The sequence below is a fragment of the Nymphaea colorata genome, chromosome 9 (genome assembly GCF_008831285.2).
Source record: "Nymphaea colorata isolate Beijing-Zhang1983 chromosome 9, ASM883128v2, whole genome shotgun sequence".
NCBI classification, from domain to species: domain Eukaryota; kingdom Viridiplantae; phylum Streptophyta; class Magnoliopsida; order Nymphaeales; family Nymphaeaceae; genus Nymphaea; species Nymphaea colorata.
This window is the reverse complement of record NC_045146.1, coordinates 18,740,319-18,761,702: the sequence shown is the minus strand read 5'-3', so window position 1 is coordinate 18,761,702 and position 21,384 is coordinate 18,740,319. Positions and strand designations below refer to the sequence as shown.

The 21,384-nt window shown below is 38.9% G+C and overlaps 2 pseudogenes; both read left to right on the top strand.

The window, feature by feature from the left end:
* Positions 1–6,046: 6,046 nt before the first annotated feature.
* On the top strand, positions 6,047–9,865 carry LOC116260645 (22.0 kDa class IV heat shock protein-like; annotated as a pseudogene).
* A 2,748-nt stretch (positions 9,866–12,613) lies between these two features.
* LOC116260644 (22.0 kDa class IV heat shock protein-like) lies at positions 12,614–19,360 on the top strand (annotated as a pseudogene).
* The last annotated feature ends 2,024 nt before the right edge of the window (positions 19,361–21,384 follow it).

Sequence of the window (21,384 nt, the reverse complement as noted above, 5' to 3'; positions counted from 1 at the left end):
TTGGTTTCTCTGGAGCTTGTTGTGTATCACCTGGCGGCTGGTTTCTCCCCAGTTCAAAGTGGACTTGTTTTTTTTTTCTTTTCTTTTGGCTGTTCAATGTGTTCATCCGGGCAAAGAACCGGCCGTAGCAGAAGTTCTTCGGAAATCTTCCTAAGGCCCTGTGCTTGCTATGAAAAGCACTCGTAGAAGTACCCAAAAAATCGGGAGGACTTCTCTGGCTTCATCACAGTAATGTCATTCTCTTGTAATTTATCCATCAAGTGCCGTGTACCGAGGGAATCAGTTGCCACATAACTGCTCCCTCCAAGTACAATGGTGGGTGGCGGCTGGTCTCCAAAACTATAGCAAAACCATATACATCAACCTTGTTATTATAGTGCTTCTTATCCCCTCGACGAAGTGTGTCCGTGCTATAAAGCTGCGAAGGGGAAGCTAGAGAAACTAAGCGAACCCATGGTGCACAACGAAAGAGACTAAAAAACCTTAACAAGACCAATGGTACCTCGGGAGCCATCCATCGATATGTGCCAGTTTCTGCAGTCATCATTTCGGTCAGGTGCTACTGGGTGTCCTTACTCCTTTGGAGACCAGGTGATACCCAATAGCACCTGACCGAAATGATGACTGCAGAAACTCACTCCTTTGGAGAGCAGGTGATACCCAATAGCACCTGACCGAAATGACGACTGCAGAAACTGGCACATATCGATGGATGGCTCCGGAAGTACCATTGGTCTTCTTAAGGTTTTTTACTCTCTTTCATTGTGCACCATGGGTTCGGTTATTTTCTCTGGCTTCCCCTTCGCAGCTTTATAGCGCTGTCACACTTCGTCTTGGGGATAAGAAGCACTATAATAACAAGGTTGACGTATATAGTTTTGCTATAGTTTTGGAGACCAGCGGCCACCCACCATTGTACTTGGAGGGAGCAGTTATGTGGCAACTGATTCCGCCGGTACACGCCACTTGATGGATAAATTACAAGAGAATGACATTATTGTGATGAAGCCAGAGAAGTCCTCCCGATTTTTTGGGTACTTCTACGAGTGCTTTTCATAGCAAGCACAGGGCCATAGGAAGATTTCCGAAGAACTTCTGCTACAGCCAGCTCTTTACCACTCCATCATGTTTCAGGCTTTGCATGCACTTTTGCCAAAGTTGGGATGACAAGTCACAATGCTGTCCCGCCCACGAAGAAGGAAATACATGAATGTTGCATTCGCTTAAGAAGGAGAGGGAGTTATTTTGTCACATATCTCCCAAGCTAACCCAGTAGCACCTGTCCACATGCAACTGCAAATACTGGGTCCCCAACTGCCATTGTGATTCTTGCAGTTGCATGTGGACAGGTGCTACTGGGTATCCTTTTTTTGCTTCCAGAGTCATTTGATGAAGTTAATTTAATGCATGATTCTTCCTACCAATTCATTAATTTGGACTGCACTGTTATGAATTTTCTTCGGTTTGGTGTTCTTGGTTCACTAATTTGAGGAGTTTACCTTGCCATCAACAGATCTACTGCAAAGCACAACTACTGAAATTAGTGTGAAGCTTTAGCACATTGGTTGCCTATAACTTCTTTTTTCCTGAAATTATTAGTGAACATTTTATCTAATTTTGTCGACGATAGGCTACCATTGTGATTCTAGCAGTTTCATGTGGACAGGTGCTACTGGGTATCCGTTTTTTGCTTCCAGAGTCTTTTGATAAAGTTAATTTAATGCACGATTCTTCCTACCAATTCATTAATTTGGACTGCACCATTGTACTGTTATGCATTTTTTTCGGTTTGGTGTTCTTGGTTCTCTAATTTAAGGAGTTTACCTTGCCAGCAACAGATCTACTGCAAAATACAACTACTGAAAATTATGTCAGCACATCAATTTTACTTTTGGTTTCAGTAAAATCAAAAAAGTAATACTACAAAATTTGAATCATGCTGCTGCTGATTCAATCGACACTTCGTCATGGTTTCCATAGTGGACGTTTAACTTTCGTCTATCCTTGCCAAGTTTTATAAATCTATGTGTTGAACCAATAGTTTTGTTGACCAGCACAAATTCATCTCCAAGGATAAGGACCAATTGAATTAAAAGAAACTGAGTGTGAAAATTTACAGAAAAAGTAGTTTTATATTTGGTTTAAAATCATGATAAATTTACAGTCACGAATGAAGTTGGGGACGAAGTTCCAAGCTATGTTGCTAATATCATGAGTCACCCAACTCTGCCCACAATCAACGCTTAGTGAGAAACTAAAATCAGAGACTTTCCTAGAATTGATACACCTTTTTCATGTTTTTCTTTTTCAACCTTTTTTCTTTTGTCGTTGCCTAATTTTTTGGTACTCCACTTCACTAGTGATAGAAGCACATGTGGACTTCTGGGTGAAGTTGCCCACATATTTTCACGAAAACTATTTATTTATATAAATTGGTTGTTTGCAAACATGTGCTGGGTTAAGCGTATCATGAGTTAATGTTCTTCTACTAAAAATTTATGGTCCTGCCACCAGTTTTGGCAAACAATAAGATAATGAGATGTATTGATAATGAAACTTATGGGAAGAGGGATTTGGGGTCCATACAAGTTCTCCATAACATTACTGCTTTTACTTTGGACGCTCAGCCATTCTTAGCTCAGCAGCTTCAAAATAATGCAATACTGGTCATAGTGCATGAAAAGAATGCAAAACTGGTCGTAGTTCATTCTAGCTTGAATAGCAAAAAATTCTTTTGTATGGGCAAAAAAAAAGAAAAAAGAAATCGGCAAAAGTGAAAAGACTCAAAAGGACTTTTTTTTTTCTAGAATTTCTGAAATATCTTTTTTTTTCTTTTGGAGTATGCATGTTCCTTGCACGGACCCAATAACTCAAACTCTACATAATGATCACATGTTCTAAATTAAAACATAGTCAAATATTTCGCTTTCATATATATATGTATATTTATTTATTTATTTATTATTTTCAAACACAAAAGTTCTTTCATGTCTTGAAATAGTTTATTGTCATTTATGTTTACATGAATAAGGACTCATGCTTAAAGATTAAACCTTCAATAATGTGAATGGCAGTCTTTTCTAAATGGGTTATGATCGTCAATATATCCAATGATATATGGTCCACAACACAACATTATTATGCAATCTGGGATTGCTACGGACTTAAGGAGCGACTTAAAGATAAAGAGGATCCTTCCCAAAATTTTCAGTTCTACAGTTTTAGCAGCCCACAAGTCGGATTTTCGAAACAATCACCAACTTAGTGGTAAATGAGAACTATCTCACCATCATTTTTCATCAGTTTTTTGGGTGTGAGTTTTGGCACTCATGCACAACTGTGCCTGCATCCAATTCTTAAATGATAGTCCTTAAAAACTTATCTCCTAGGGGATAGCACAACTGTTCCTGCTTCCAATTTTCCGGGTGTCAAATTTTTGTCTTGAGCATTGAGATTTCCTCTGGCGCACCACATGATTCTCAAAACTTTTCTAATGTACCTTTTCTGCTGTATCTATCAATCAACATCTCAATTATCAATGTTCACTTGTTGTCTGTTCTTAGTATTGGAAAAGTATTCAGTCAGAGTCAGCCAGCCATCAGGAACAGAGAAAGTGATAAGGAATTAATGATGTATGTGAACAGACAAACTCTCGCCCAGATGCAGCAATTAAGCATGGGAAATGAGCCAACTCCAGTTCATCGACCTTTTTTGAGTTGTCTGAACTTGGCTTGTGCCCGTCTCAAGCCGATCAAGACAACGCCATTTACCGGCGAATTTTGTTTGTTTTGCGTTCTCCCGTAAAACTGAAAAATGATGGTAAGATATGACGACATGAAGGTTCAGCTTGAGCACTAATGTCACAGATATAACGAGAATTTCAAAAATCTCATAAGAAATTTTATTGCGACTTTCCCCAGAAATTTTTATTTTTTTTGTTAGTTTTCATATTTTTCTTAATTTTTAACTTTTTAAAAAGTTGTTGACATTTGCTAGAAAAGACTCGACAAAACCCTCGCTGAAATTTTTCTGAGAACGATATTCGTAACAATGGTTTTTGGCCCATGTACACATAACAAGTTACACATATTTAAAAATAAGAGTAAAATAGCAAAAAAAAACAAAACGCATAAATAAAAAGACAGATATGCTGTTGTTCTAAAAAATACAAGGCAGTATAATGGGCTCCAGTTATACAAGGACCTACAAATTAAATATGAAGATTGTCAGGAACACTGTGAGCCAACTTGATCAATCATACAATTCACAAATTATCACGTTAAAAGCATTTGTTTTTTTGTGGTTAAAAGTGGATGGCAGCATTACTCTTTAGGATATTTAATATGTCTTACATGGATGCCAAAAATCTTTTAAGCTGTTTTTCTTGTAAACTCGATCATACAAATGGATGCAAAATGTATGAAAATATAGGAATAGATGTAACATCTTTCAAGATTTATTCTAGTGAAAATTAGATTTTATGATCCAAAAAGGCTGAGACAGATAAATTTTATTATAATGTTTAGTGTATGCATCCCACTTGCATGACTCTCTCGAGTCATATAAGTGCTAACGTTTGTGCTTCCATCTATACGGTTGGATTTATGAAAAAAAGCCCAGCACTAATTTTGCTTAGGAACAGGGAGAGAGAGGGAGATCATAGACAGAGAGAAAAATGGAATTTGTGGAGAACATTAAGTTATTTAGTCATTATCAAAGTTGGTCAAACCAGACCACTTGGGTAAGAGACAAAAACCAGAGCTATAAAATTAGTCATTAAAATAACTTTTTATAATTTAAACTTATAGATATGATCTTAAGAGCAATTTGACGAGAGACATATATTAAGTTACTTTTCTTTGATAATAGAATCATAACTTAAACTAAAACATGATTGATATTAAATCAGTTGTTTCGCAACTCTAATACTTTTTTCATCGGTATAATTTAGGTTTTTCTTTTAAAACAAGGTAAACTAATGAGCCAAAATATTAAAATCTTTTCTGAATATATTTTCTCCCTTTATGTTTATTATGATACATGGATTTCATATTTTTTTTGTTTTATTTTCGTTGTGACATCAAGTTCTCCTATATTTTACAAATTTTGGGCTTCAGCAGACGTCTATCGATTATTCATGGCAAAATAGAAAGGCAGATAATAATGATAGGACAATCTTTACATGTCTTATAATTTCATGTCTAATGTCCAAAAGAAAAAAACATTCTTTAACCACTCGTTTGGTTACCCAAACATCACCTACGACTGCTCCTGGAATTGTAGAATTTCTGGTCAATAATAAAAGAAATTAAGTGGGTTTTTAAACTAGCAAAATGTTTGAATTTATTAGTGGCGATGAGACGAAACAAATATGCAAATCGCATATAAGTTAAAAAAGAGAGCAGTAAATCAATGCCATATGCTGGAGGCGATTGGGATCTTTAATTTAATTGTACAACTGATTGAAATTCTATAGTATAAAATTCCAGACATTCTAAACCGCCAAATTGTTTGATTTTATAAATCCTTTGAAGAACTTTTGCAAGTTTTGTTGACATACCAAAATAATACAATACGATTTGATGTTCATTTCTCGATAATTTTCTAAATTTTAGAAAATGTATGCGACTAAACGGCCATGACCTTGTCAACAATACCCAAAAAATTGATTTCCAGATTGCTCTGAATCAGATCTGGACTCTCTAGAGTGTGGCCGTTACTCAGAGCACGTAATGGGGATAGAGTCCTTTCCAGTACCGACACTGGAAATCTCTAGATCGATCTCCTTCCTTCCACATTCTTCCTGACTGGTTTCTGGTTTCTGTTGGTCGCCATTAGAGAGACCAACGGAATCAGGGATTCTCCTGGACTGGTCTAGACAGATGAACCCCCACCATTTCCATCTCCCCCAATAAATACCTCGACCGAGCTTCCGGGGAAGCATCAGTTTCGTGTTTCGGCGCGTATTGGACAAGTTAAACTATGAGGTCTCGTTTTTGCTATGTCTCTTAAGTGCTTCTGATTTCTAAGGTCTCGTTAAGGGCAGATGAAGAGGGCATCTTTCTTGGTGTTGTTAATCGCGTCATTGGTGGTGGGGGTGGCATTCCTGCCGCAGACGGCGAGCACCCTGCTTCCCTACAGTAGGCTGTGGGACATGATGATTCCTCAAGAAGCCGTGGATCCCTTCAAGATCCTCGAGCATTCCCCTATTGCAATTCCCAAGTCTCTGGATACGACCTTGACCCTTGCCAGCACCGATTGGAAGGAGACCTCTCATGCCCATCTCATCACCCTCGATGTCCTTGGTACATATCTTCTTCTTCTTCTTTTCACCATTTATTTTTTCGTTGGTCCTTGTTCTTTTGTTGTTTTGCAATTGGTGTCCCTCATTTGAACTCCAAAAAATGGAAGAGTAGGAGATTGGTGCTCTTGATAACTTTTGAGAAAATAGAAAGAAGACAATGAACATAGATTTACGTGGTTCAGATTTGTCAATCCTACATCCACGATATGAGCATCACGCAGCCTTGCTCTATTTTCTCATCATTTTTCTTTAGAGATTACATTGAGTATACATAGCGCTGGAGGAAGACTTTGGAGGAAGGCCAAGAAGGAAGGTGTTTCCGCCTCGATGGCTATACAAATGGCTATAAGAGAAAAATATAGCAACAAAAGCAAATACTAAAAAGATAAGAAATTATTGACAAATTTGTATGTGTGATGCTGAAACGTCGACTTCTCATCACCCCCTCAAGTGGGGCGTACAAGTCATGGCAGCCCCACTTGTTAATGGCTTCATTCAACTCTTTTCTTGATATTGCTTTGGTTAATCCATCTGCAAGTTGTTTTCAACTTGATGTGAAGGGAGTATTGATTTCGCCGTTCTGAACTTTTTCTTGTATGAAGTGACAGTCAATTTCTATATGTTTTGTCCTTTCATGGAACATGGCATTTGCTGCAATATGAATAGCAGCTAGATTGTCACAATGCATTGGTGTTGGAGAACTCAATTCTAAGCCCATTGAGTATGAATCCAAGTAATTTCACTAGTTGTGGTGGCAATCGCCCTGTATTCTGCTTCTGCACTGGACCTAGAAGTGGCTCATTGTTTCATACTTTGCCAAGATACTAGGTTATCGCCTACATAAATACAATAACCAGTAGTGGATTTTTGATCCATGCTTCCTCCCCAATCTGCATCAGAATATGCTCTAATGTTCACATGGCCATTTCGTTTATATAACAATCCTTGACCAGGAGACTATTTCAAATATTTGAGAATCCGTTCAACTTTACTCCTATAGAATCCATACTGTTCAAGAGCTATGCTCAGTTTAAAGTGTTGTGCTCGAGGAGATTGTTTAAGTCCATATATCGTTTTCGCAGCCTGCAGACTGATGTAGACTTTTCTTGAGTCCATCCAATATGTAGTTTCATATATACTTATTCTTGTAAGTCTCCCTGTAGAAAGACATTTTTTACATCTAATTGAAATAGTGACCAATCATAATTGCAAGCAATCGAGAGAAATATTCAAACTGTATTCATCTTGGCTACCGGGCCAAATGTTTCCTCATAATCCAATCTTTGTGTTTGAGTATACCCTTTTGCGACCAGCCTGGCCTTGTATCTTTTCACTGTTCTATCACTGTTGTATTTGATTTTAAAAACTCATCTGCAGAGAACTGCATGTTTTCCTTCAGGCAATTGAGTAATCTCCCATGTTTGATTTTTGTTTAAGGCATCAAGCTCTTCATGCATAGCTTTGATCCAAAGAGGATTATCTTTGGCCTCCTCATAAGATCTTTGTTCTAATTCTCTTTTTATGGTAGCCAAAAAGGCGTAGTGTTTTTCGGAAAAAAATTTAAACATCACATTGATTTTTCGATAGAATGCATAATTGTCTTATATGTCACATATCTTTCAAGTGCCTTGGAGGTTGAATGGTTCCTTGTGATCTTCTAGGCTCGGTGACTTCAGCAGTTGCCGTGTTGGTGTCTTTTTGGCCATTCAAATTTTTAATAATCTTTGCAATAGTAGAAAGAGTAACATCACCTTCGTCGGATTAAACCAATCGTTTGCCTCTATTTCTGAACGACGGCTGAACCTCCATTTTTTCTTCAGGTTTTTTGCTGACCGAGGCATTGAATGCAACTTTTTCAATGTTATCACTACTAGTTTTAGTATTAATAGTGTCACTAGTGTTCATAATCTTCCTTCTTTTTGCTTCTCGTAAGAGGGTGTTACACACCATATCCAAAGACAACAGATTATATGTCATTAATATTTGGCTTCTTGCTTGATCTTAATCTTCACCTAAACCAGCCAATAGTTTGAAGGTTCTTTCTTGACCTCACTGCCTCTTATTGCGAGCAAGGTCAGTTGAAAGCGGGCAATGAGTGTCCATCTCATTCCACTTCCCTTTAAACGTAGCAATATGGTCGCCCAAGGTCATATGACCTTTCTTCAACTCATAAATCTCATGGGAGAGTTGATACATGTGCGCCGTACTATATTTTTCACTATATAACTCTTTGGCAGCATTCCATATTGCTTCGGCAGTTTTGAAATAATAAAAACTCTCAGCAATTTTAGCATCCATAGAATTCAATAACCAAGACATGTCTATATGATTACCGAACTCCCACTCATCATAGTTCGGGTCGTCAATGGTAGGTTTAGATTTTGTTCCATTAACAAACCCAAGTTTACATTTCCCTCTTAAGAACAAAGTAGCAGCTTTGGACCATGACATATAATTTAAGCCATTCAATGAAATATTTGTAATTTTGAGAATGGTGGTACCTGTCTCCACGACAATATGTTGTTGTGTTGCAGATCCACTAGTAGAGTTCAGTCTTTGAGAATCACTTGTTCTTTCGTTGGCGTTCATTGAACTTCAGAAACTTGCGGCACTTCTAAATTTTGTATCTCTTCACAGGATTGTCCAAAAAATCTAAAAAACGCTTCCAGTAAAAAACGTGACCCAGAGAAAGTCACGCCTAGAATGCCTTGTCTAGCGATCCTTCCGCAGGTTTATCTTCTACGACAGCAACTGCGGTACTTGTAAAATGTCGGCTCCTCCCTCGGCACCTTATCACGCCGGGGTCTCCCGAGATCATTGCTATGATACCATGATAACTTTACAGAGATTAGAAAGAAGACAATGAACACATATTTACGTGGTTTAGATTTCTCAATCCTACATCAATGATAAGAGCATCACGCAACCTTGCTCTATTTTCTCATCATTTTTCTTTACAGATTACATTGAGTATATGTAGCGCTGGAGGAAGACCAAGAAGGAAGGTGTTTCCCCTCAACGGCTAGGAGACAAAAATATAGCAACAAAAGCAAATACTAACAAGGTAAGAAATTATTGACAAATTTGTTTCCGTGATGCTGAAACGTGGATTCGAGTTGTTGAAACGTGGACTTCTCATCAGCTCTATCTCTCTCGTTCTCTTGGTTTTTTGAATTGGCAAGAATGATTTCTCCAATAGTAGTGCTAAAGGAGAGATATGTTCGGGAATGGAATGGAAGGGGTGAAGAAGGAGGACATAAAGATCGAGGTAGAGGAGGGAAGGGTACTGAGGATCAGCGGGGAGAGGAAAGGGGAGGAGGAGAAGGAGGCAGAAGGCGACAAGTGGCACTGGGGGGAGAGGCCCATCTGCAAGTTCTGGCGGCAGTTCGGGCTGCCCTACAATAAGAACTTGGATGCCGTCAAGGTGCACCTGGATAATGGTGTTTGAAGGTAACCATCCCCAACCTGGCGGAAGGGAAGGGTAGACAGCCTAAGGTCATCGACATAGTGGAAAATCGGTCTGCCGGCGACATCAGCACCTCCAAGAACGAGCTGAAATGAAACCGTTAGCAGAAGTTGCTCTGCTGCGGCCTCCTAAGAGTCCCATCTACCGTTTTGTTCGTCCTTAGTTCGGTCGTAGTGTATATGATGCAGAATGTTTCGTGTAATGGAACTACTTTGGTGCATAAGAGTAAATAAAAAAGGTTCTTGCTTTTGCTGGATAACTATTCATCATGTATCTGATCTTCTTTTGGGAAACGTAAGACAGCCTAGAAACTTGTTTTCGTATATAAAATCAAATTTTATATGGTCTTAAAATTGATTGTCTAAAAAATGCTCAGCTAATAATGACAGCGTCATTTACTAATTTGCTCGAATCAATCTCTTATTTTGTTTGAATGGGAAATGGGAAAAAAAAAGAAACGAAATGTTGAATATAAAGGCAAACTAATAAAGTATAGGAACGAACTGCTGCCAGAAGGTATTTGCCGAGGTAGAGTCGGGCCTCAGTGCTTACACAGCATCAACACGCCCATAGAGCAATAATATAGATTTTGGAGAGAATGTATGGTATTGATTGCGGGGTTAGGATGGCAATGAATTGGATTCAGATTGGATATTCCTTTTTATCATATTGAATTCATGTAATTGGATATTCAAATATTTGGGTTCGAATCTAGATTCGAATGGCAGATAAAAAAAAGTTTGTCATATATATCTGAATCCAACTTTCAAATTCATAACTGAAATCTACATTCAACTTTTAAATTCACAACTGAATTTGAATGGTATAATAATATGTTATGAACAGACTTCAAAAATGCAAAGGTATCTGATATAAGAAAATTTAATTGGTTGACTTCATGTCTATTATTCGATCAGATATTTATTTATAATTATTGAATCTGAATCCAATCAAATGTCTTTTTTTAATAGATCCATTGGATATTAATATTTTTCCCACATCTCACTTTTTCGAAGCAGTTCAATCAAATGTCGGATTCAAATCCAGTCCATTCACATCCTTATTTGCAGGGTCCTATATTCACAAACCAATTTTGGACCTAGCTGGGCCTGCTCGAACTTAAGTCTGGAATGACTCACCCAGAGGCGAACTAATCTAAGTCAATCTAAGAGAGCTCAAGCTCATTTCAGCTAATTAGCTCGAGCTAAGAGCTAAACGCCTGGGTTTAGCCAAGCTTTGTAACTTTGTTTAAAAAAGGAAAAAAAGAACAGAAATGCTTAGAGCGCAAACCTCCTTTAAAGAAATAAAAGAGAAAGAACCGACCACACCAACAACAGTACCTTACTTGAACAACAATACTTACTGGGATTCATAGAGTGTAAGACCATTTATTCTTACTTCTTGGAACAGTTTTATCCACTCCAACCTCGGCTTGTTCCCGGTCGAGTTTAGACAAGTTGAGATTGAGTTAACTCGATCCATTTTGCCGCATCCTTATGTTTACCTCTTACAAGTGTTTACTCAAGCCCAACCTCAGCTCGTTCTTCCGTCGAGTTTAGACAAGTTGGGATCGAGTAGCTCGATCCATTTTGCATCTCAGTTTACCTCTTCGCTTTTACAGTGTTCATTTGAGCCCAAACTCCTTTCATTCTCAAGTCAAGTTTAGACAAAGTTGAGAACGAGTAGCTCGATCCATTTTGTTGCAACTTATGTTTTATCTCTTATAAGTGTTTCGAGTTTAGCCAAGTTGAGACTGTGCAGCTCGATCCATTTTGCTGCATTGTTTTGTTTACCTCTTAGAAGAGGTTACTCGAGCCCGTTCTTGGCTCATTCTCAGAATCAAGTTTAGACAAGCCGAGATCGAGTAGCTCGATCTATTTTGCTTATTCTTTATGTTTACTTCTTAGAAGAGTACTCTCAAGCCCAATCTCGTCTTGCCTCGAATCGAGTTTACACGAGTTGAGATCGAGTAACTCTACACATTGTGCATCCGGCCAGAGTACCATTTTCTCCATATATGGGTTCCTTCCGACTTACCATTTTATTTTTTTCAGTACTTCAACTTTAGTTAGCAATGTTGGCTTCATCAATCATTATATGTCCATTAGTTAGACAGACAAGAAAAAAGAGACAATGATAGGACAATCTTTTTTTCTCATGAGAAATTTAAACTATTCAACCTGTTTATTGTTTTAGGAGCAAAAACTTACTTTTACCGCTTAGTTTGTTACATAAAAGTTCCCCAAAGGGGTCCGGGGTCCCGGTCACCTGAACTTTTAAATTAAAAATAAGAAATTTAACTACGTTTTTGGTAATCTTTTTTTTTTATTGTGGCCAGGGCACAAAGTTGTAGATGCAATTTTAAAGACTTTCCTTTTACCCTTAAAACAGTTTTAACAAGTCTTTTCAACGTAAAAAAAAAAAGTTTTTCTATAACTATGGGATCTTGAAAGGGACCCAAAATTTGATATCCAGATCACTTTGTACGAGGTCCCGACTGTATAGAGTCTGGCTGTTGCTCCGAGAACAGAGTCGTGGGGAGAAATGTGCGGACTCTTGCCCATCGATCCGCTTGAAGCTCTAGATCGATCTCCTTCCTTCTACGTTCTTCTTTAAAAAGGTGTCTGGTTTTTGTGTTAGAGAGGCTAAGGAAACAGAGATCAACTGGACGAGTCTAGAGAGATAAAACCCCACCATCTCCATCTCCATCTCCATCGGCATCTCCCTCCCTGAATTGAGCTTTCGGAGAGGCATCAGTGTCGTGCTCTCTCTGTCTTAAGCGCTTCTCATTGCTTCCCAGCAGAAGGCAGAGGGTGGGTCGTGACGTGGAGGAAGGGAAGAAGATGAGGACATCTGTCTTGTTGGTAATGGCATCGTTGTTTGTGGGGTGGCATTCTTGCCGGAGTCGGTGAGGGGCATGCTGCCCTATAGTAGGCTATGGGACATGATGGGTCCTCCGGAAGCGGTGGATCCCTTCAGGATCCTGGAGCAATCCCCCTTTACGCTTCCCAAGTCTCTGGATACGCCCGTGACCCTTGCCCCCGTCGATTGGAAGGAAACCTCTCTTGCCCATTTCATCAGCCTAGACATCTCTGGTACGTAGCTTCTTCTTCTTCTTCTTCTTATAGCCTTTTAAACTTTCATCGGTCATAGTTCTTCAGTTGTTTAGCAATTGATGTCCTTTATTCGAACTCCAAAGAATGGAAGAACAGGAGAGTGGTACTTTTGTAAGATCATTTGGTGGGCCGGCATATGTCTATGAGGAATTTTAGACATTATGGTTGTCTTAACGTGAATATCCGCTTAAGTGATTGTATTTTGGGATATTACGTCATTTTAGATGATATGGGGTAATTTTAAAATGTATAGATACCGGTATAGAATTACGGACTCTTTGATGGGTGGAACTGTAATTGTCCTTTATTATAAAATGGTAGTGGTTCCTGGGGTCGTGCAATGGTTACCTGAAACATTGGTTTCTAGGGTTTTCCTCTTCCTCATCTGAGAGAGACCTCAAGCGCGCCGCACGTACTCTGGAAGACTCTGCTGCGATCTTCCCGTGCACCAGATCAGATGGATTCAGGTACGCTTCCGCTTAAGTTTAAGGTTTTGTTTAATTCATTGATTTAGCATGAGCATGATCCTGTTTAGGATATATACGTTTGGTTTTGTATATGCGTTATTGGGTGAAATCCCAACATTTGGTATCAGAGCCTATGCTCGTTGTTGAATCGTTGATCTTTTGGCGTTCTTTTCATTTTGATGTTCCTTTTCTTCGACTGCAATTTTTGGTTTTCAAAAAAAAAAAAAAAACTGGACAGGGGGCGACGGCCTCCATCGCGTAGGCGATGGAAGCCGTCGGCTTCCGTCGCAACCGAAGCAACGGACAAAGGGAGGGGAAACGGCCGGCGAGGTCGCTGTCGCCAGAAGGGGCGGTGTGACCCACCGGCTGTTGAACCTCGGTTGTGGGCGACAGAAGCCGTCGGGCTTCTGTCGCAGCCACGAAACAAGAAGAAGACACAAAAGGGGAGGCGACGGCAGAGAGGGGCAACGGCCGGGGCCAGCAGTTCTGGCGGCACGGCGCCCACCCGCCTCCGTCCCTTCCGATTTCCCTTTTCGATTTCTGAAAGAACTGCAACAGGGGCAGTAGAAAGGCTTTCGCCCACCTCCGGCCATGCCATCGAGCTCTCTTTCACCGGACGGCGTCGTGACACCCACCGGCGCCCACCCAAGGCCCCCGGTGGCCCGCCGGAGGCAATTTCGCCGTTTGCCGTCAATTCGGTGACTGATCAGAGGCGAGCAGCGGTTTCGGGTGAGCAGCGGCGTCGGTCGAGCGGGAGGCGGGTCGGACCCGGGTCGGGTCAGTCCTGACCCGACTCGGATCCATAAAGTTAAATAAATAAAAAATCATTTTGCCGCGCGCCCGCTCGCCCGCGCGCTGTGTTCAGTTTTTGGAGACAGAACCCGACCCGTATCCATGCGGTTTAACTTTTGAGAGACGGTTCATCCTTGTCAAACCGGTTCTGAAAAGAGTCAAACCGGTTTGTTTGGTTTCAGACCGATTCAGTTGTTTTTAGATCGGTTCGGACCCTTTTGGAACCGGTTCATACCTTTGGAGACCGATTCGGACATTTGGTGGACCGGTTCATTCAGTTTTAGAACCGGTTCAGACCTTTTAAACCCGATTTGGACTATTTTGGGACCGGTTCATTCAGTTTTTTAACTGATTCAGGGCTTGCAGACCGGTTCATTCAGTTTTTAAACCTGTTTTTGCCATTTTTTTAACCGGTTCAGTGGGTTTTAGAACCGATACGGTGTATTTTTTGGTCGGTACCTCCAATTTTTAGACTGGTTCAGTCCTATGTAGAGGCATGTGGGTGTTCTAATTGTGGTTTAAGAACGATACGGGCCATTTTAAGGCCGATTCAGTAGTTCTTGACCCTCTTAAGCACGATTATGGTACCGGTTTATAAATTTTGGACTCTTTTGGGTCCATTTCATTGAATCATTTTGGTTTTGAATTTAATGTAGGGCATACTTGTATGAGAATTTGGTTTATGCATTATGTTTTGCATGTTGTTAATTTGTGTGTGTACTTTAAATGAATGTTTGGAATGTGAATTTGATCTTTGGTCATGTCTGTTGTTTCAAATGAGTAAGTTTGTATTTTATATCGCCAAAGTGACCTCTGTTGTACGAATTTGTTTGTTTTAAACATTAGATGATAGTATACTTGATCCATGCGGACAATGATCAGCCCAAATGAGGATTGTTGTTTGGTCAGGTTTAAGTATACAGGGCAATGAATATGTGATAATTTTTCAGGTTTCCATGTTAATAGCGAGTCAATCCAAAGATAGGCTCGTTGTTTGACAGGGTTAATTATCTATATTCATTATTGACCAAGAATATCACTTGCAGTTAGTATTTCAATCCAAAGATAGGATATTAATGTTGCACCGGTACCTTGTGATGGGATTTAGGCCATTATATTTAAATTCATTTATATTTGTTATTGCATCTTTGTATATGTATTGATTGTGAGCATGTTTGATATTTTTTGTTGTTCTTTGTACAGTGAGTTCTGCTTCCATGATATCTGCAAATTTGAGTACTGTTCCTGAGTTAAATAGTTCAAATTTTAAGGACTTGAAAGAAACTGTCATGATTGTTCTGGGTTGTATGGATCTTGACCTTGCATTTAGGGAGTTGTGCCCACCTCATCCAACAGATCAAAGTTCCCATGAGGATAAGCGGTACTTTGAACGGTGGGAACGCTCAAACCGCATGTGTCTAATGATCATGAAGAGATCAATCCCAGAAAATTTTCGGGGCACTGTTACTGAAAAGGCTAGTGCCAAGGCGTTCCTTGAAGAGATTGAAAAACGTTTTGCTAAAAATGAAAAGGCTGAAACAAGCACTCTTTTGAGCAAACTTGTGACGCTGAAGTATAAAGGTAAGGGGAACATACGAGAGCATATTATGGAAATGTCTCATCTTGCTTCAAAATTACAGGCACTAGGTCTGAGGTTACCTGAAGACTTTATAGTGCATATGGTCTTTCTTTCTCTTCCACCACAGTTTGGACAGTTTAAAGTTAGTTATAACTGTCAGAAGGAGAAATGGACTCTTAATGAGATCATTTCGCATTGTGTAGAAGAAGATGAGAGATTGAAGCATGATATGATAGAAAGTGCTCACTTGGCTACTACGCTTAAAAGTAAGAAAAGAAATGCTATTAAGGAAGTTGCAGTTGATCACGCATCCATCAAGAAACAAAAGAAGCATAAGGAAGGCAAATCAAACTGCTTCTTTTGCAAGGATGAAGGTCATATGAAGAAGGATTGTACTAAGTATCACGCATTGCGTGAAAAGAAAGGTACGATTCTTACTTTGGGTTTGTTCTGAGGTTAATTTAATTTCAGTACCAAGGCACTTGTGGGTAGATTCAGTTGCTACTACTCACATAAGTGTTTCTGTGCAGGGCTACCTAAATTGTTAGACGCCAATTGATGCTGAAAGATTCATCTATGAGGGCGATGACATGAAGGTAAAGATTGAAGCCATAGCAGATTTTTTAGGTTATTGTTAAAGACTGGTTGTTTTTTGAATTTGACAGAAACTTATGTAGTACCGTCTTTTAGACGGAATTTGTTTTTTATTTCTTTACTGGACAAATTTGGTTATTATTGTTCATTTGGAGGAAATAAATTTAAGTTGGTTCTGCATTCAAATTTGATTATCACTGGTTCTTTGTCTGGTAGCAATAACCTCTATTTGCTTGATACGGTTGCTTCATATAATGAAACCGTGCATGTTACGTTTAGTGGTACTAAAAGAAAATTAGCCAAAGATAATTCTGCTATGTTATGGCATTGGCGCTTAGGACAAATCTCAAAAGAGAATAAAAGGCTTATGTCGAATAGAATTCTTGAGTCCCTTTGATTTTGTAGACTTTAATGTTTGCATTGTATGTATAAAGAGAGAATGAACAAACATTAAGAGGTTATAAATTTTATAATTCATTCAGTAAGTCTTTGTTTGAAAAGGGAAATGCCCATTTCTTTGAGGATATTGAGTTTGGGGGAGGTGATTAGGTTAAACACATTGCCTTTGAAGAGGGACCTGAGTCCACTCATACAGATGTTGTAAGCAATAGTCAAGTATTCATTCCTGACATTGTTCCATCAACATATTCATAAGAAGGCAATGATGTCGATCTCCATATTGAAGAACAAACTCAACAACCTCAAGAAAATTAAGTAGAGATGTCACTAAGAAAATCTATATATTGACTAAAGCAAGCTTTCCAGTCAATGGTATTACAAATTTCATTAAATTATAGTTTCATTTGGTTTCGAGGCTAATATGGTTGATGAATATGTATACCAAAAGTTCAGTGGGTAAATTTATCTTTTGGTTTTTATATGTCAATGTTATATTGCTGGCAAGTAATGATGTAGGCATATTGCATGAAACTAAAAATTTTTTGTCAACAAAGTTTGACATGAAGGATCTTGGTTGTGCATCTTTTGTTTTGGGGATCCAAATATTTCGAGATCGTTCTCGGGGTATTCTCGGATTATCACAAAAGGCCTACATTGATAAGGTACTTCAGCGATATGGCATAAAGGATTGTAAACCAGGAGATACTACAATTGCTAAAGGAGAGAAGTTTTATCTCAAACAGTGCCCTAAAAGTGAAATCGAATATAAGGAAATGGAAAGGATTCCATATTCGTTTGTTGTGGGAAGGCTTATGTATGCTCAGGTTTGTACTCATCCGGATTGCATTTATCATTGGAGTGTTAGGCAGATACTTAAGTGATCCTGGTATGGATCATTAGAAAGCAGCCAAAAGGGTAATGAAGTACTTACAAAGAACAAAAGGGTTTTATGTTCACATACAAAAAGTCAGACCAGTGGGAGATCATTGGGCATTCAGATTCTGACTTTGCTGGGTGCCAAGATAATGGCATCCAATCAGGTTTTGTGATTGCAAAATTTTGTCACGAGGCTGCGCATTATGTATGGTATAGAAAGACCACTAAGGTTGTTGTGTGACAATAATTCAGCAGTCATGTATTCTTACAACAGCCACAATTTGTCAAATTCGAAGCACATCGACATTAAGTTTTTTTGGGCTGTTAAAGAGGGGATACAGAATGGTCAGGTGTCCTTAGAGCATATTGGGACAAACTCTATGATTTGCGGATTCGCTTGCCAAGGGTTTAACACATAAGGTCTTTCACGAACATGTTGTTCCTATGGAGGTGTTATCCTTAGATGATGTGCTGGTTTATTGGGAGTTTTTATTTTGTTTGCTCTAATGTATGAACACATATTCAGTTTTCTGCAGAATAAAGTTTAAAGTTCTTTAGTTCCATTCTGTATTTTATGTGTTTGTGTTTTGATCTCCATAACATTTTAAAGTTGGACCAGTTGAGAATATACATGTTGTTGTAAAAAATCACATTACATGTAATTCCCATGCTATACATCCATATCAGATCTATGTCATTGATTATGTTAACATTTGTGATCATTGAAGGTTTAGCTAATTTTGATATAGCGAAAGCCGCTTTTGTTCTGTGTTGATATGATTATGTACGAGATTGGTGAAATGACGTTTAATAAGATATCAATTATGAGCTCCTAAGGTTTTGTGTAATGTCTGAATATATAAAGACATATTTGGCCCAAGTGGGAGATTGTAAGATCATTTGGTGGGCCGGCATATGTCTATGAGGAATTTCAGACATTATGGCTGTCTTAACGTGAATATCCGCTTAAGTGATTGCATTTTGGGATATTACCTCATTTTAGATGGTATGGGGTAATTTTAAAATGTATAGATACCGGTATAGATTTACGGACTCTTTGATGGGTGGAATCTGTAATTGTCCTTTATTATAAAATGGTAGTGGTTCCTGGGGTCGTGCAATAGTTGCCTGAAACATTGGTTTCTAGGGTTTTTCTCTTTCCCATCTGAGAGACCTCAAGCGTGCCGCACGTACTCTGGAAGACTCTGCTGCGATCTTCCCGTGTCCCAGATCAGATGGATTCAAGTACGCTTCCGATTAAATTTAAGGTTTTGTTTAATTCAATGATTTAGCATGAGCATAATCCTGTTTAGGATATATACATTTGGTTTTGTATATGCGTTATGGGGACAAATCCCAACAGCTCTCTCTCTCTCTCTCTCCCTATGTGTGTTTTTCTTCTTATTTTGGTCTTCTGAAATTGGGATGAATGATTTTTTCTCCAAGAAATGGAAGAATAGAAAAGTAGTGTTGAAGGAGAGATATGTTTGGGTATGGGAATTGCAGGGGTGAAGAAGGAGGACATAAAGATTGAGGTGGAGGAGGGAAGGGTACTGAGGATGAGCGGCAAGAGGAAAGGGGATGAGGAGAGGGAGGCAGAGGGGGGACAAGTGGCACCGGGCGGGGAGGCCCGACGGCAAGTTCTGGCGGCAGTTCCGGCTGCCCTTCGATCCGAACTTAGATGCTGTGAAGGCGCACCTGGAGAATGGTGTGCTGAAGGTAACCATTCCCAAGCTGGAGGAACTGAAGGCCGCTACCGGAGGATGATCTGCTCTGCTACGGCCTCCGAGAGTCCCATCTACTGCTCTGTCCATCCTTAGTGAAGCAGAATGTTTAATGGAACTACTTTTGTGCATAAGAATAAATAAAAAGGTTCTTGGTTTTGCTGTTTAACTATTCATCTCTGTCCGGCCTACTTTGTGTGTCTTCTGTTTCTGGTTTTTTGCTTCATTTGGGAGTGTTATTAGATGCTCGCTGTCAAGACCCTCCCTCCGCTTCCTTTATTACCTCAGAACATCCGATTGTAGTAATGTTTAGAAAAATGGCAGTGGGGATTAAACTACCAACCTGATTCTCACTGTTTCCTCAGTCACCAACTAACTACAAAGCAGTTCACAAGGGAACAACAAATTAATAAGAATTGACCAACAAATTAATAAAAGGTGAGTGCCAAATTTTAAGTTTTTATCTTTGATGTGAGGAGGTTTTGGGCATAGGCAAAAGAGGACGATTCTAGCAAATGAACAAAAGTCTTGTTGTTTTTACAGCTTCACAATACTAAATTCATGTAAGTAAATCTTCGTTTGGGAAAACCTAAGAGTTAAAAACTCCCATGGCATGGTAACCATTATTACTTAATATTGTATGCAACTACCGAAGTTAATGGCAATTTGACAAGTATATTTGTATTTTTTTCTTAAAGAAACCATAGAAATCGTATTTTACATCCCTTTCCTTTGAAGTATATGCTTGATTTTACAATAAAAACATCGCATGCTTGCCCACAGACAATTAGAATTAAGATAACCAAACGGACTAATAGGTGCTTATTCGCATAGTTGACAAACTTTGAAAGAATAAGAGCTCAAGGTTTTCCAGCTGACTCAGAATCACGATCTCAAAGGTGGACTTGACATTTGTCCAATCCAATGAATATGCCTCCACTCGCTGATTTAGCTTGGCTTTTTCCTTCTCCATTAGCTACAATTGGCCAAATCAAACTTTCTTTTCCACCAGCATCCTCATCACCGTCATTTTTGTTTGGTCTACTATTTTTGTGGAAACAATGTCCAATATCGGTTAATCAAAAGCAGTAATTTGACAATGTGAACTCAAGTAGTGCCAAATTCAAAAAGTGAGACGAGAAAAATTGCATCTTTCTTGAATATCAAAACATGAAATATGAAACTTCTACTAATAAATGATCAGGACATGACCAAGATATAACTAATGATTTAATGGGCCTCTTTTTTTTTCTTTAATCTCTGTGCTTGCACACATAAGCATAATTAAGTTCTCTCAAAACTTGGTGCATTTCCACTACCAATTGCACATTCACTTCATTGAGGTCAAATTTTAGTGCATATTCACTTTGAAGACACTGATGCCAAAGAGAGAATCTGCTCGGTTCCAGAATCTTTAACCTCTTAACCCAAACCTAGGGATGTCAACGGATCGGATTCGGATCGGATGTATCTTTTACCATATCCGATTTTTCGGATATTCATATATTCGGATTCGGATATGAATTCGGATTCGGATGAAAAAAATTTATATCATATCCGAATCCGATTTTAAAATCCGAATCCGATTTTTAAGTTATTTTGAATCCGATCCGAATCCGATTTTTAAGTTATTTTGAATCCGATCCGAATCCGAACTTCAAATTTATCCGAATTCGATCCGAATTTTAAATTTATCCGAATCCGATCCGAATTCAACTTTTTATATCTGAATCCGATCCGACTTTTATGTTATATCCGAATCCACCAGAAGATATCTGAATCCGACTTTTATGTTATATCCGAATCCGATCCGACTTATATGTTATATCCGAATCCACCAAAAGATATCCGAATCCGACTTTTATGTTATATCCGAATCCGACTTTTATGTTCTACCATCATTAGGAAAAGCTGCGCCGTGATCCTTGAGCGGCTTGTGGCAAACATTGAATTCAATTTTTTGTTGATGCATGCATGTGCAACACCTGCAACCTATAGTCACCAACTTGCTATGCTTTCTGCAAAATCCAATTTCAAACCATGTGATTAGGAAGCTAGCTTCAGGGG